The sequence below is a fragment of the Amblyomma mixtum genome, chromosome 10 (assembly GCF_055824585.1).
Source record: "Amblyomma mixtum isolate Tamu chromosome 10, ASM5582458v1, whole genome shotgun sequence".
Taxonomy (NCBI): domain Eukaryota; kingdom Metazoa; phylum Arthropoda; class Arachnida; order Ixodida; family Ixodidae; genus Amblyomma; species Amblyomma mixtum.
In genome coordinates, this window is record NC_143021.1 from 99,943,224 (window position 1) to 99,959,995 (window position 16,772).

General features: G+C 47.9%; 1 pseudogene; it reads left to right on the forward strand.

Moving 5' to 3' along the window:
* LOC149326528 (arylsulfatase B-like) overlaps positions 1 to 14,157 on the forward strand; it is a 219,435-nt pseudogene extending 205,278 nt beyond the window's left edge.
* The last annotated feature ends 2,615 nt before the right edge of the window (positions 14,158 to 16,772 follow it).

The following is a 16,772-nucleotide window of genomic DNA, read 5'->3' on the forward strand; positions in this document are numbered from 1 at the left end:
TTATCAGCTATCTTGGGCACCACAACATCATATTCAAATACCAGCATGGATTTCGAAGGGGTTTCTCATGTGACACTCAACTTTCCGGCTTCACTTACGACCTCTTTTCATCAATAGACGCAGGCAAACAAGTCGATGCGCTATTCCTTGACTTTTCTAAAGCATTTGACCGGGTCCCCCATTACAGACGTTTGCTCAAACTAACCCACTTGAACATTCATTCCGATGTTATTGCCTGGGTTAAAGCTCTTCTTGCATGCCGATCTCAGTTCATTTCTGTCAAAAATCATCTTTCGTCTTCCTCACCCGTTTCGTCCGGTGTTCCCCAGGGTAGCGTTTTGGGTCCTTTACTTTGTCTAATCTTCATAAATGACTTACCCGCCTGCGTATCATCCAAAATGAGATTATTCGCTGATGATTGTGTTATATACCGTAGCATTTCTAACGACTCTGACCGCCAATCTTTGCAAACTGATTTAGATTCCATTAGTAAGTGGTGTTCTTGGTTAATGACCCTTAATTCCTCTAAAACTAAACTTGTCTCTTTCACTCGCAAGTCTTGTCGCATCCCAACATCTTACACTCTCCTTAATAACCCGGTTGAACTTTCTACTTCCTACAAGTATTTGGGACTACACCTTCAGTCTAATTTAACATGGAATTAGCATCTTAGCCATATTCTTGCAGCTGCTAACCGCTCTCTGGGTCTTCTAAAACGTAACCTTAAACAAGCGCCTTTCCACCTGAAAAAACTAGCATATGTTACCTTAATACGGCCTAAAATCGAATATGCGTCGGCCATCTGGGACCCGGATCAAGGATACCTTATTGATGACTTGGAATCTTTGCAAAACCGTGCCGTTAGATTCATCTTTTCTGATTATTCTCGTCATTCTAGCGTCACCGCACTAAAGGCTCGCGCCGAACTTGATACGTTATCTCATCGCCGCAAACTATCACGCTTGACCCTTTTCCATAAACTTTACCATCATGTTCTGCTCCATGACGATTTTTTTCAATCACCTGAATCTTTTTTCCCACGTCGCGACCACCCGCTGAAAGTTAAACGCATATCATGCCACACTTCTTCGTTTGCTAACTCTTTCATACCACGTACTATAGTCGACTGGAATAATCTTCCATCACACATCGCTTCTGAACGGGATCTTAATAAGTTTCAGGACCTTCTTACCCAAATGTCTGTTTAGTTTCACTAATTGATTGTACCCCATGCTGCATTCAGCTTTTTTGTTATTTTGTTTTGTTCCTGCGGTTGTTATGCCTCTAAAACACTATCTGTTCTTTTCTTCGTGTAAATTACAATATATACAGCAGGTTTTTGTTTATTTCTTTTGTTTTCTACATGTGCTTTCTGTTCTTATGTATTGCACATTGGCGCTTGCTCGATATTATTTTGCGTTGTGTGTCATTGCTCCCCCCTATGTAATACCCTCGATTGAGGGCCTTTAGGGGTTTATTGAATAAATAAATAAATAAATAAAAAGCCCACGAGCCGATTCGGCTATGGGAAAATCTGTTCAGTGAAGATCGTGAAAGCAAAGTGTCAACTTAACTTACCCTCCGCAAACCTGCCAGGGCTGATTAACCCTGAATCCAAAGCTGTTGTCAGAGTGAACACCAACCGATTGCTGCATCATAACAGCTCTCTTCCCCAAGAGATGGCCAATGCTCTAGTGTGTTCTATTCTCTGTTAGATATGTACTTGATGGACATTAAGAATCTAGGGTGCAATCAAAATCATGTAACTGTACTTAGCCAAGACATACGATATTATGAAAAAACTCTTGATGTAGCGTTAATGAGACTGCGTGAGTAAAATATTACTATCGAGGGAAGAAAAATACAAGTTATCTTAATGCTTGGTCTTTTAGCTCGCACGCAAGACAGATGCACAGCGAATACACCCTGCCAAAAGCGCACAAATAACTCTTGGTTAAACATTTATCGAAGGCTACTAAACAATTACGGAAAATTATTAAACAATTTATCTTCTGTGACCGATCTATTCACAACCTACATCGAGACAGAGAACGATGGGATCGGATGTAGAAATTAACCTACGCATTTTTGGCCGCAGAACAGGTGTTTAACATTTCATGCGCTCACAGAGATCATGCAGGAAACAGCTGAGGTTTCAATGTGATCTGTCAGTATACTGCTTTAGATTTTTTATGCCTCATGTGTAGCCGAACGGTGTGGAGTGTCAAATAGCAATTGCTTTTCGGACCTTCACGTCTGCAGAGTACAATTACATGCAGTGCGAAAGAGACGCTTCAAGTCCTATTGTGTACTAGCGCAAATCCTCCAAATTTCTGTTCAGAAAAGAATAGGCTTGGGCAGGTAGCGCTTGTCCCGTCTCCTCTTTGTCCTGTGTTGTTTCCCGCGCATTGATTACGCTGTTACAAATTTCTGTTCGGCAGGAAGCTGTGATCTAAAGAAATAAAGAGGCACTACTGCAAAACCCTGGGGAAAACAAAGGTACTCGAACGCTAGCAGCTGCTAGGCAACAATTGTTGCCTTGAATTGTATCTACTCAACGTTTGCATTAGAGTACTGCAAGGCCATTGAAGGTCTTCTTGTTGATACACTGTCACGATTGCATAGTCCTTGCACTTGCAAAGCTGAACCGGCTTAATGAATGTCTATTTTCGAAAGCCCCCTGCTCACAGCCCGATGTGTTTCCAAAGGCACCGTACACAGGCAGCAGAAGAACATTGGATGAACGCCGGGTGATCATTGGCAAAAATTGGAAGGGAGGGCTCTCCTACACTGACATTTAGGCACAGCGCTACCATTCTGACACATTGGCCAAACATCCAGGCCAGTTTTGGGCCAACGTTCGGCCGATCGAGCGGCCAACGCAGGCCTGGCGTTCGTTCCGCGACATGGTCCACTAAAGGTCTCGGACTGCCTTTTCAGCTTTCGAACTATGGCATTCAGCTTTCGAACATTAGTATCCAGCTTTCGAACTCTGGTATATCCAGATTTCAAACATTGATATCCAGCTTTCAAATATATCGGTATCCTGCGTCCGAAAATTTTCCTGCGTGTCGATGATTCAGGTTGGACAACGCATCTCGGCAAGCTGCTGTGGCATGGCCACCACATCCATAAAGTTGTTAACAGAGCTGTCATCCAGTGGTCTGATCAATAATCCAGAAGTGTTAATTGTTGGCTTAGTTGGTGCTATAATTGGGGCATATTCATAGAATAACAGCGCAACGGCTGTCATACCAGTGATATAGGAAGTAATTGCTGCACCCCTCTTACAAAAGGGCCTTTCGTCTGCATTCAGAAAGAATCCTCGTAAAGCATAACTTGCATGATGCGTCGAGCCTGAAAAGAGATCCATGATGTCAGGATGAGATTAAATATTCCCTTCGCGGAACAAAAACAAAAAAATGATTAAACACTAAATCCTGTGAGGCACACTCTGCCTGAGGACACTCGCAACAAATTTTAGGGGATAATTTATAACTTCTGCTTAAGAACTCACAGCGCATTAATTGCAAAGTGGAATTTAGTTTACTCAATGTGCCTTGTACCAATGGGTTGGTGTTTTGTTTAATGCGCCGTGTCGCACCCCTAGAAAGCATATTCAGTGGTGCAAATGGAAATTAATGAAATATTGAAAGCAAATCAATGTATTGTTTTGTTTTAATATCATAAATACGTATCTCTAAACTGCAGGGTAATTTTTATTCGAGTAAATATGCACAGGTTGTAGCACCCGAACCGCGTGGACGTCAAAACATTTTAGAACAATTTTTTTTCCACGGTGTTAAAGATATGGCTTGCGCCTTCTTTGCGAAATACACTGAACGTAAGAAACTAAGACCACCTTTGTTTGTTTGTTTTCAAATCAGAGTTTATCTTAGTAGCTTCGAACGCATATAATATAGGATTTCAAACTGCGGCTTGAAAAGCACGCAAGAACACCCGCCTGACAGTCCAGAGTAATTCTCTTTTTACATTTACAGAAAACTTGAGCAAAACGCTTTACTAGAAACTGCCGATTTTCTAGTGCGCCTGCAAGGGTGCAAGCCAAAGAGAAACAGTAAGGAAGTATTGCACATATTTTTAGGGACTGGTCTGCAGTAGAAGACTAAGTGGTTCTGATTCGTGTTGGGTTCTGATTCTTGTCGAGCTAGTGCTGCCGTCGGCTTAGCACTCGCTCTTATGCCTCAAAACTAAGAAGGCGTGGCCACCGGATGATGAATTCTGTTTGTAGAAATTTGAGGCCAGCCTTTCACGCTGCGCCCATCAGCCTTCCTGAGCAAATGCAGCCATCGTTACGTATTAATTAGTTCAGTAGCTGCAGCAGCAGCCTAACGCCGCCTAAAGCAACGGAGTGCAGGGGAGCATATCTCGTTACGTGCTAGTGCCATACACTAGTCTGTCCTTGGTTACGGAAATCAAGAGAATGCTCCTCTGCACAGTTGCCGAATAAATACCGCCGCTGCCTTTGTTACGTCAGCTTCCTGTACCAACGCTGCACCTCCATCGAATCGTGCAGGCGTTGCTGCTCAGCCGTGTAAAGTTCCACGCGTCTTATCAAAAATTCAGTCTAAGCGATCTGAACGACTGAATGTCCTTCTGCGATCGGTGGTCAAGATAGCTCTCCGACTGCCTCCGTACCCCTCGACATACCACCTGCTCTAGCTGCGCCTACACAACACGGCAGAAGAGCTGGGGGAAGCACGAAGAACCGGCCAGCTCACGCGTCTTCGAGACACGAGAATAGGACGGACGGTTCTGCTCCGGCTAGGCTAACCGGACCCGACCACTCCGTCGCAGCAGAGGTAGCACGCCATCCCACCCATACCCGCAGTTTGAATCAGAGTCGTTCCGGTCCCGAAGAACATGCACCCTGAGCTCCACGGCAGCCGCTTATGTGACAACGCAGCTCTTACCAAAACGTCTTTTGTGTCGATGCGACAGAATATTCAACCGGCAGAGGCGCTACGGGACTCGCGGTTAAAAATGCCACTGGCTTAATTCAGCTTAAGAGCTCAGTTCGAGGCATGAGCTCGAGCACGACGGCTGAGGAGACCGCCATAGCGGTAGCACTTTCTTCCATAGTCTACATGACCACACATGACGAACACCATGCCAGTTCGACATGCACAATCATTATAGACTCACAGGCTGCCTGCCGCGCCCTCCAGAAGAATACTTTTTCTTCGTAGGCTGCGCGCGCGCTACAAACGATCAATCCCGATATACTACCTACCTTGCGCATTGTTTGGACCCCTTGCCATGCCTCCCTTACCGCCAGCGAGAGCACCCACGCGCTCCCCCGAGCAGCAACCTTCCGGGCGCTGTCGACGGAAGCGGAGGAGGAAGCAGACAAAGAGGGCACCTTTGTGGCTCTGCACACTGACATCACAGAATATTACCGCACACAAAGAAGAACACTTCCACCACCGCACCCAACACTCACCAAGGCCCAAAGTGTGGCATGGCGTCAACTTCAGGCTCACACGTAACCTAACCTGTATCACAAACACTTGTTCACTAACACCAAGAATATCGACCTAAACTGTATCATTCTGTTTGGGCGTGCACAGCCCCAGCCGTAGGAGTGCCGTTCATAACTCTCCCCACCCCTTCTTGGGAAGATGCCCTGTCAAGTGCGGAGCCCACCCACCAGCGCCGGTTCATCGAGCGTGCCCAGAAAATAGCAGTGGCAAATCGGCTCATGGACTGAGAGCCCTTCTTGAGAGCACTCTGACCAGCACACACCCGCATGGTGAGCAACAGCTGCTCTGGCGGGCCTGCAGAATTGCGGCGACTCACGGAGCTCTGTACTGAGGGCTCCACTAAAGAGGACGAGCAGAGAATAGTTTCCTATAAATGCTTCTCCCCCTCCTCCAACATCCAGCTCCCTATGTTGAAACGTTGGCTGAAAACTGATCCTTCTATGTTGTTTATTCAGGTACTTACAGCGCCCATTGAGGGCATTTTTGTAGGGGGGGGGGGGGGGGGGGGGCATTTTAGGAAGGCATTTATGTACTCGACATCCCTTCAATGTAATTTTGCGATATTTCTTGCCAGGCACCATAGACGCGCTGGATGAGTCCATCGGGCGGGTCTTCAGCCAACTGCACCAGCGAGGCATGCTGTCGAACAGCGTAGTGGTGTTCGCCAGTGACAACGGAGGCAGTCCCTGGGGTCCCGTCTCGAATACCGGCTCCAACTGGCCCCTTCGGGGATCCAAGGGAACCATATGGGAAGGTGGCGTGCGCGTGCCAGCCCTGGTCTGGAGCCCTCTGCTGCGCAGTCGCCGAGGCTCTCCTGTCTCCCGAATGGTGCACGCTGTCGACTGGCTGCCCACATTGTACTCAGCAGCAGGTAAAACTAAACTTTCATCTGGGTCTTCACCTTTTACACGCACCAGGCTCTACGCTGTAGGGCAGTTGAAAGCGAAGCTTTGGGACAGAATCTCTGCTTAGCCAACTACATGCCTGGGGCGAAGTACAAGATCCAGCAATGCGCTGCCCGATTTATGGCTTGTTGAATAACCCGAGGTGTTCGAAATTAATCTGGAGCCCTCAGCACACGGTTTCTGATAGGCTAGGTGTAGCTGGCTTGGGGTCGGTAAACTACACACCCGTTAATCATTGTTTGCTTAATCCCTCAGCACAAATACTGTGCGATTCGTTGCGCATCCTGCGCTCTCCAGACTGCGTTCTCCCGTATTGGTTCAGGAAAAAATTTCTTTTTATTTCTCACTTTTCGTCACCTGTTTAGCCCTGCTTTGACTTTATCACGGTCTTCTCCGCGGGCTGTTCCGCTAGATATTCATGCGAGGAAAATATATACCAATTATAATTTTTTCTCTGAAGCACATAATACCCAAACCATTTTACTCGACATCCCTTCAATGTAATTTTGCGATATTCTTCTGCCCTTGAGAAGCTGTTATCTGGGAAACTGCCATTTGTATGCATCTTCGGCTACAGGAGCACGTTCGATACGTACTGAATGAGTCCGCCAGCCGAAGCGATTGAGCATGGCGGTGTTTCATGAGGCCGCACATCTTTATGCCCTTAGCCGCCTAATTGGAAGGGCTACAAGAATGGGATTGCCGTGTTGATTCTTCACGAATTCTTGATTAAAACAAACAGGACTCTTGTTCATCGCTTTTTTGTTTACCTGATGCAGAATACTGGAAAACTTGAAAGAAATTTCGGGCACCTGAAGGAAAGATGCGTTAAATGAGAAGCGAACGTAGTGTTTCAGTACCCGAGGAACTATTTTAAAATGACCTTCTTGAATGTTAAAGTCCTTCTTATGAAATATGGATAGCAATATCCTTAGACAGGTGCGCCGGATACAGAGATGCTGGCTGTGCTCCGGAAAACCGATCTCCGAGGTGTCTACGGTAAGCGTTGTTAGTGAGACGCATTACATCGCTACACATTATGATTCACCAAAACGCGGTATTTTGCAAGAGCATGTTGTTGATTTAGAAAAATGACTTTAACCTTGAAGTTGACGGTTTGAAAATGCTATACTTAAGAGTGCACATTCTTGGCCAGTTGGTCGTGCGTACTCAAGGAAGCAAAATGCGCAAAAAAAAGCACGGACGTGAAAAGCACAAAGACCAGCACGCCGTGTTTGTGCTCCTCTGGTCCGTTCATTTTTTTGCGCATTTTCCTTGGTTAAGTCGGAAAATGCTACCTAGAATGAGTATAATACATGACCACATGCACTGTGATTGCTCAACGGCGCAACTGTCAGCCAACGTCGCTTGCCACTTAGCCCTCCACAGTATCGAGACCACATTTTGAACTATGACACAGGAGCACCTGATAAGCATTTCAGTCGTTTGGACGGATAGACTTATGGCATACACTCTGGGGACTTTACTTTTGTCGTCTGCATGCCATCAGGAAGCGCACTCTAACCCCCGCGCCTTGGAAGCATGCGTTTTACTGCTCCCTTTCCCAGTGCCTTCGATGAAACGAATGAGACATGCAACACAGAGCACATGGCTGCTGCTGAAATACGCGTTTGTTGTGCTCTAAAAAGGTCACTTTTTGAATTTTTCACCTCTCTGGAAACAACCGCTATACTGCACATCGCAAGTTCTCCTTTCTTACATCATGCATGCTTTGTACAATTTCCGCGATTTTACCACTCTCTCTAGCATTGACCGACTCAAGTTACTAAGGGTGGCTCATACAATGGTATCTCCTATATATAGGCCACATCATCCACAATTGTACAATAGGAACGAACTTCCCTGGCCTGCAGCTCGGTTCGTCCGGAGTGAAATAACTCGAAAATTGCTGTTTCACCCCCCCCCCCCCCCCCCCTTGTTTAGGCAAAAGATAACTTGTGTCACAACCGGCTTCATCCAAGGCTGCCCTTGTGCCAATATGCGCATCCTGATCAACATCGTAATTTCTATCCTTTTCCCAAACTTTTTAGCGATGAAAGGGGAGAACCGGTAAGCGGATCACGAACTAGCATGCAAGTAAAAGTTTGGACAAATGTAAATGGAACGTGTTACCAGAACCGTCTTAGCGCCAATTAGTCACACTCCTCTCCGTCTAGCAGGCGAGTCGACAATATGCGGACCCCTCTTATTGCTGCTCTCCCCTTGCACTCACCGGTAAAATATGTGACCTTTTTGGAAACACAACACTGGCATTTCTGACCACTGTGTGCGTGACAGCCTCCATACTGATGCCTCCATACTCTCATAGCCTTAGTCGCTTTGGGAAGTTAAACCCTATAAACCAAACCAAACCATCCATACTGATGCACATGAGGCAGCTGTTTCCGCATTGGTGCCGCTAATACCCTACTGGCCTTGTCAGTTTCTTTCCGCCGACACTGTGAAATGATCAACCCACCTGAGCGTCCTCGAGTTTCTTAAACTGATTACTTTCGCTTTTCACACTGGTGCTTTCAGCCGATGTTCCAGTAACAGAGCGTCGACGAAGTACGCTGCTACTGCCTTTTGTTAGTTCTTAAGCCGGTGCTCGGTGGTACATTGCAACTACAGGTAGTCTTTGCTCTCGTTAACTTCGCGATCCGCATCTAGGCGCCCAGGAATGGTTATCCCTCTTGCTGAAAACGTTAGCACTACAACTTACGAACACAGCGAGTGCCTGGAAAAACGAAGCTTAAGTCTCAAGTGGTCACCACAGTAGAGGAGTGCTCATCCCCGTCAGCGTAGTTTTAGTCGGTGTCGCGAGTTTAGCGTGGCTCGCTGACATTCTTTAAGGGACGGGCTGTGCGCACGAGCACAGCACGGGTTGTGAACAGACCAGGGACAACATTGACAATTGCTAATACAGGCTATTTTGTTGTCCGGAAGTGAAATTCCGAAGGCTAACAGGCATCCTAGATGTTGGCAGAGCGCGCAAGAGTATTCAAATGGTTTGCTAGAAGGATAACAGCGTCGCACTCCAAGCTCGATCGGTAACCTCCGCTTTAGATTGCTCAGCATGATAACGTGATTGAATTCGATCGGTTGGAGCGCCCGCTTGTTTTAGTAACTGAAACTTAACTAATTGATTTGGCTTACGAAGCCCCACGGTGAGAATTATGATCTTTTGTGTCCTATCTGGCCACCATGGAAGGTGATGACTCATGTGCACGGTTCGGTTTTACGTCAAGGTGCGGAAAAAAGTAAAAAGAGCTCGCATTCTAACATTTTCCACGGGTTGCTCAATCGGAATTGGCAGCTGTGCTATGTGCAGGCTGGTTATGTTCGCTAGTGCACTTTCTTGCGGATAAGTAATGTTTCTTTATTTGCTACAGGGTAAACTTGATTGCATTTTGGACGGAATAGCGTGCTCTATTTATTTACGCCCATACCTCTTCATCCAAGTGCATGATTTTAACAAATTTGGAATGCTCAATTTTTATAACCCTGTATGTTCTCTTGTTAATACATCAGATGCAGCGTTTTGAAAGCCACGCAAGTATTCCGGATGAAAAAATAAAGCATGGTGCAATATTCCGCGTATGGTTTGTCGCCGGTAGTGAACTTCTGATGCGTAGGTTTGAACTTAAGACATGACGTTGGGTTAGTCAGTTCATGGTTAGAGCAAAACAGAACTGCGCAAAGACGACGGGACAAAAGAAGGCAGGAATACACATACACAAGGCGCAAAGGTTAGAACCCTCTTAGCGACAGATATTCTAGCGGTTTGCTTTTTATTTTGGTGCTATTATACTTTGCACACATTTTAGTTCATTATTTTGTTGTACCCAAATCAGCGTTCAATATTGCGGTATGCGGAGCCGAACTGCATGCATCACATACTTTCATGAAGATTGTGTTGATATAAGCTCTCGGAAATCAGCTGAGTTAAAGCGCTATATATGTCTTTTTGAAATATTGACTGTACTGGACACTGACAGCTAGTACCTGGGTTTGAAGTGATAGGAAAACGAATCCAGCATTGTTTCGCCGACACAGAGGTCTCGAACAGGCGCTCCATCTTAAACGTTGTGAAAGAATTGTCCGATTCGCCGGTATCTTCACTATCACGTATCATTTATCAGGTATCAGTTATTTCAGAACAGACTGCCACCTTAAAAGGACCCTTGCACGGCTGCAGAAGTTCTCAATTACTTTGCACCCGTGTAGCGATGTTCCATAAGTAGGATGCTTCAAAATAGTGTTCCCAGATCGCTTCACTCGACGTCATCTTCTCAATACTAGTTGATGCTTTTTTGCGGGGACAGTTTGGGCTAGCCCTTGCCAAAATGAGAAATTCAAAACGGTAGTTTACAGATTTCTAGACTTTCGACAATGATAACCGCATATTTATCAATCTCGCGACAAATGTATCAAGGTTTAAGCCTGCAGGAAAGAGTTAATTTTTGCAGAAACCAACAAGAGGCGCTACTTTTTCGCCATGGATGTAAGCAGCGCGGACAACAGACCTGACCTTCACGGAGTTGCACCTGACGTATAAAATGGCGTATTTCTGTTTGGAGAGAAAAAGGCACCGAGATGCGCGTTATACGTAATGCGTTGGCAGGGCAAAAATATGCTCGGAACTGCTGTGTCGTGGAAGTGGGGTGCGTCTAGATAGAAGGTTCCTGTTCGCTCATTGTGTGTTTACACGTTGCAGACTGAATGAAAACAGCAGCGCAGGCTTTTTATGTCTTTAAATTTTTGTGAGCAGGTGGAGACGCGACTGATCTGGGCACGTTGGACGGTCTCGACCTATGGCCGTGGCTGCGAGACGAACAAGCAGAAAAAGAGACCTCTTGGCCGCGCAACGAATTTCTCGTCAACGTGGACGTTGTTTCCGGCCAGTCAGCGTACCGAGCAGGTGACTACAAATTGGTATCCATCGCCAAACCATCAACAGAGGAAGCTTCCTATCTTTTCGGGGACCCCGCCTTCAGTCGGCACATCCCCACACCAGGCAAGTCGCCACCATGTGGTAAAGCGGAAACAGTGAAAGATCACGAGGCCCTGATGACTTCGTCTGCTACGTGGAAGACGCTTCAGCGGTTCTACCGTGACTCGGGTGGCTTGAAGCCATTGCCTTCCCGGTGGCGTGAGCTGACTGCACTGCAATGCTGAGAATTCAACGGTTGTGGGTCCAGAAGGGCCCCGTGGGGGCTACTACCTCTTCGACATGAGACAAGATCCGTGCGAGGTCAATGACTTGTCCTCCCGCTTACAGTCGGTAAGAAAATGCTGCGAGACAGCCTTAAGATACTGCATTTATGCCGAAGCACTGGTGACGATTAATGATGCGTACTTGTTAGCGCGAAACATCGTTTGTCACAGAAACGCCTTCTGAAAGACCCAAGCGTCCGACTTCGCAAATGCGCCAAATTATCGCTATTCATATTGCTCTACGTATTCCGAAGGTTTTTCAAGAAAAAAATAGGCATAAGGTATCACTATCATCAAAACTGAGTGTCACTTTTTCTGTGCAAGGATCTCTATGGTTGAGCTGCAACAGAAAAAGTGGACCATAAAAGGTCGTAATCTCAACAACTGGTACCGAACGAAATCTGCGTAGTATATGCGTTTTCGGCACGCTCTCCAAATTGGCTTAACCAGTAGGTGCTGCCGTGAGCACCCTTGAAGCATGCGACTAAGCGAGATGACTATGATCTAGGCTTTTTTTTTTACTGGACGCGTTTCAGGTTAAGAATTTTCCTAATGCCATGAAAAGGACTGAGTGGCAAGGTCAAGTAGAAGTTCAAGATGGGTGACCCTTACTCTAGAATAAGCGTTGGACGCGCGTGTAATTTTTCCTTCCGGCTGTCTTTCAAGAAGTCGGCCCATTAAAGCCAATACATGTGATTCTGAAAACGCCAGTGTTCGGTCACTTCTAAGCAGAGCTGTCGGAGCAGTAACAGCTTTCAGCCAGAGCCGTAGGCATAGCACATATTTTGCAAGTAATCGGTAAAAAAAAAATTCTTTCTCATGTCATCCAGATCCTGCCTGTCAGCTAGAAGAGTGTGTGACTGACACATCTGCCGAGCACATTGGGGTGAGAGTATAAGACTAAAAAACGTGTTGAGGTGCGGTAATCAGGGAGCAGGACAGGCGCTTTGTTGTTTTATGTCACTGTAGCGGTCACGAGATAATTTCTAAACTGTCCAGAACCCCGAAGCGCCCATGTGTACCTGAAACAGCCGAATCAGTGTAGCTGGTTCGAAGAACGCAGACTGTCTCGACACAAGACAGATTACTTCTGTGAGACTGTACTGGAGCCCGTAACTTTAAGCCTTACCTTCATCGATAGGTCTAGTTTTTATGAACATGTTTTCACTGCCGTTGTCAGCGATGATTGTGATGTAAATAGACCAGTTGGCGGTCACCCAATCTGACCGAAAGGTTCGCAGCAGTACTTAGGTTTTCTTGTGACTAGTGCTTGCATCATTACCCACAATACGCAAGCCAGCGCTGTACTTACTGGTGAGGCTATTAGAGGAGCCGTAGCAGGGTAGCACATGGAGATCACAAGCCTGCCTTCGCTGAGAATATAGTGCATCTTCCAGCGGCAGTTTTTGCATTGGTGATTTTGTGCCGTGCATTCAAACAACCGTCCGACCTGTGAGGCGATTCTTCTTCTTTGCCAGGACGAGGATTCCGTCGTGTGCATGGTTCACCGGAAAAATAATCCATAACCGAATTGTTTAGATAAGTCGCCGCGCCTAGCAGACGCCAATGGCAGGAGGCTCAGGCGTGAGAGTCTTTACTCTGCTGCCGTTTCATGCTGCCATTGCACGCGAGCTGTGTCCCTCCTGTTGATCACACCATCGAACGCAATTAACAGATGAAGACTTGTCTCTAGCTTGCACCTCTAGGAAGATGTGACGTAACAGCTGTAGAAGCTCCGCTTTTTCCGTCTGCTATTCGACGGCGTTCGGCTGGAAGCTCCGACGCTTGCAGCAATATATTATGTTCTCAATCGGTATTACCTTATTGAACCGCAAGCATTGCAGCGTGCGGGAGCTTTGGAACCGCGAACACCTACGGGCCTCTGATTCTCACGTAGTCAAGCGCACATTTTCCTCTTTCTGTGCTCGGTATTTCTTTTTCCGGTGTTGTGTACATGTCAATTAGATTACAGTCGTTGCCATATGCAGCGATGTTTGTTTTATTAGGATGCCTGTATTGTATAACCCCTTAAAAACTGTTCAAGCATGCTCGGATAACAGAGTCTCTACTACACGTATGCATCGTTGGAGGGCAAGAAAGCTGGAGTATAGATCACTGCGCTCACATTCTACGACTTATTGGGCGTGAAAGGAACTCTTGCTGAGTATACGCAGTGCATGTATTCTGCGTTTTTTGCACCTTACGAAACTAGATGTCCTTGTGAGTGGCGCCGCCGCTCTGCCCATCACTCCCCTATACAGGCCTACCGGCCGTGTAGGATGGATGTCCACCAACGCCAGAACAGGCCAAATTTGAACATCGTGCTGTCTTCCCTCCCTGAATTTCAGGTGGTGGCCGAGATGTCCCTGAAGTTGAATACGTACGAGGCCGCAGCCCAGCCCCCGAAGCGCCACATCCCGGATCCGAGGAGGCTGGCCGAGGTGAACGACTGTGTCTGGGCACGCTTCGAGGACAGAGCGCAGACACATAGCCGCATCTGTCCCTGCCCCAGGCACACTCGCTTCGCCTGACACTGTGCACTGTGTTTGGCCTTATTAGTGCGAAAGCTCTGCTAGCCACACTCCCCGGATTTAATCGGTGTCTGTGTGAACCCTCTGAGTTGCAAGTATAACAGGCTAACTAGGTCAGTGGAGACATGAAACGCGCTTTGAGTAAACTGTGGCGTCCAACTACAAATTACGGGAGTTATGACCCTCTCCTTCTCTCAAAATTAGTGGAAGGTGTAGACCCAGTTTATTTTGATTTGTTGTTGTTGCCGTTTATGGGGTTTAACGTCCCAAAACGGCTCAGGTTATGAGGGATTCCGTAGTGAAGGGCTGCGAAAATTTCGGCCACCTAGCGTTCTTTAACGTGCCCTGTCATCGCACAGTACACGGGCCTCTAGAAATCGACCGTGGCTAGAATGCGACCTAATTTCGACCGTAGCAGCCGGGATCGAACGCACCGAACGCAAAAACGCAAAAAAAAGACGGGACCGAACGCAAAAACCTAAAAAATGCGCCTGCGCATGTTCGCAAGTTAGCTTACGTGACTTACGTTCGCCCCCAGCCTGAAAATGCATCTCCAATATGGTGACCGCATCAAAACTATCTGAACATAAAATTAGAATTGATACAAAACAGAGCTGCCAGATTTATTTCTAACAATTATACCCGCCAATCAAGTGTGTCTGAAATGAAAAAAGAACACGATCTCCCGCCCTTAGAAAAACGCCGCCAAGTCGCGCTTCTATGCTTGATACACAAGTACGTGTACACAGATAGACCATCACCTCTGCCACTCAACAATCCACTGCGCACGTATCGACGCTTGCATAATCATCTTAGTTTTTCTCGCATTTTCAGCCGTACAAAAGCGTTCAATTCATCTACACTTCCTCGTGCCATTTCACTCTGGAATGATCTTCGTGATGCAATTGCATCGCTACCTAACCCTGCGTCATTCCGTGAACATGTGTTTAACTTATACTGCTAGTGCTAAGTACATGTGTTATTTTGTACAACGTACATGTGTTACCATGTTAGCCTTATTTTTCTGTGTATATGTATGTATGCACCTGTAAGTATTGCGCTGTGTAGTGTGTGGTTTAAATGGGGGAGATAAACAAGTTCTCCCCGCTTAAGCGCGGCTGACATAGTTCAGAACCGCGCGGACCCCACCCCGTGGTCGCGTACGCTACTGAGCGCACGCCGACCACGGCGGGCCTTGCTCTGCGGGAACAAAGGAACGACACACTGGCTGACACAAACAAGGCATTTATTGCTATAACAACAATAACGCCAGCTAGCAACAAAATACACTGAGGAATCTAGGATGTCCGACTCATCAGCACGGCTACGAGCGAACGTTCGCCCACGCTAGGGCAAAGGGAATATCTCTGAGGCCAGACGGGACGAGCTGAGGGGAAGACGTTTCCACACGAGGACGCCCGCGGCCAAGAGCGGAGCTGCGAGCGAAACGTCCGTTCGCTTCCTGGTGTCGAGCAGAAGAGACCCCGTAGCTCCCCGCGAGCGCGCAGCAAAACGCCATCCGTGGCGCTGGTGTCGCTGCGACGCGAGCGCCCTCCCCTGTTAGTGGAAAGTCACCGAACCGAGAGGAGTGCCTTGCGGAGGAGCTAACCACAGGGAACTAGCGCGTTGAGGGAAAGCGAACGCAGGGGACGAAAGCGTCCCCACATCCCCCCAACCTTAAATAGACCCCCGCGCCTGCAAGTTACATGCTATGGAGGAGTCTCCTGGTCTTCATGCACTTGAGGCAGGTCTTGCAGCGGAGGTCACGCCGACAGCGTGCACGCAGTCTTCCGCGGTATTCCGAAGGCGGCGTGAAGGTCTCCGCTGGGACGGCTCGCATGGCCCGCGGACTATATGTCCGCAGGCCCGCGAAGAGGGCCGGTTGACCACTGCAGGCCAAGATTCCGCAGTAGTCGCCAGGATAACAGCAGCCGGAGGTGGCTGCTGTCTGGTCTCGCCACGGCTGCCCCGGATGGATGCGGCGAACAGGATACAGGCCGCTCCGTCGCAGCAGGCGGCAGCGAGACGATGTGCACAGGACAGCAAGCCGGAGTGGCTCCACTGGATCTGCAAAATTTCCGAAACACACTCCGCATGCCTTTAACGTAGGTCACGGGAGGGGAAACGGCGTACACAAGGGCCTGGTGGCTCAATGCTCAACTCGCTAGCAAAAACGTGTCGGGCGGCTGTGCAACGCAAAGTTCGAGTGAACAAAGCCCTTTCTTGAGTTGAACGAGAATGCTCGGTTCATGCGAGGTTAAAAAAAACCGGGCGGCCAGCAAAATGCGCCCCCTCTCAACACCACGGTCCGGTGGTCGTGTCACTTTTGACAAGGTGCAGGCAGCTATGAATAGCCTTAGGCCTCACCACCATAGTGACGGTCGACGACCCCAACAAAAGAAAGACCCGAAACGGGTTTCGTGCGCGCAGCCGCGAGGAGACATCAGCTTTGTGGGGTGGTCCTCCCCGCTCACTGCACAAAGCAGCTTCTGAGCGATCGGCGCCCACCGTATCGGACGGTGTCGGAACGCCCGGTGCCGAGCTGCAATACCAGCGAGCTCGTTACGGCACCCGTGGGCCCCAGGCCACCCGGCTCCCGGAGCCGCGACTCCCAG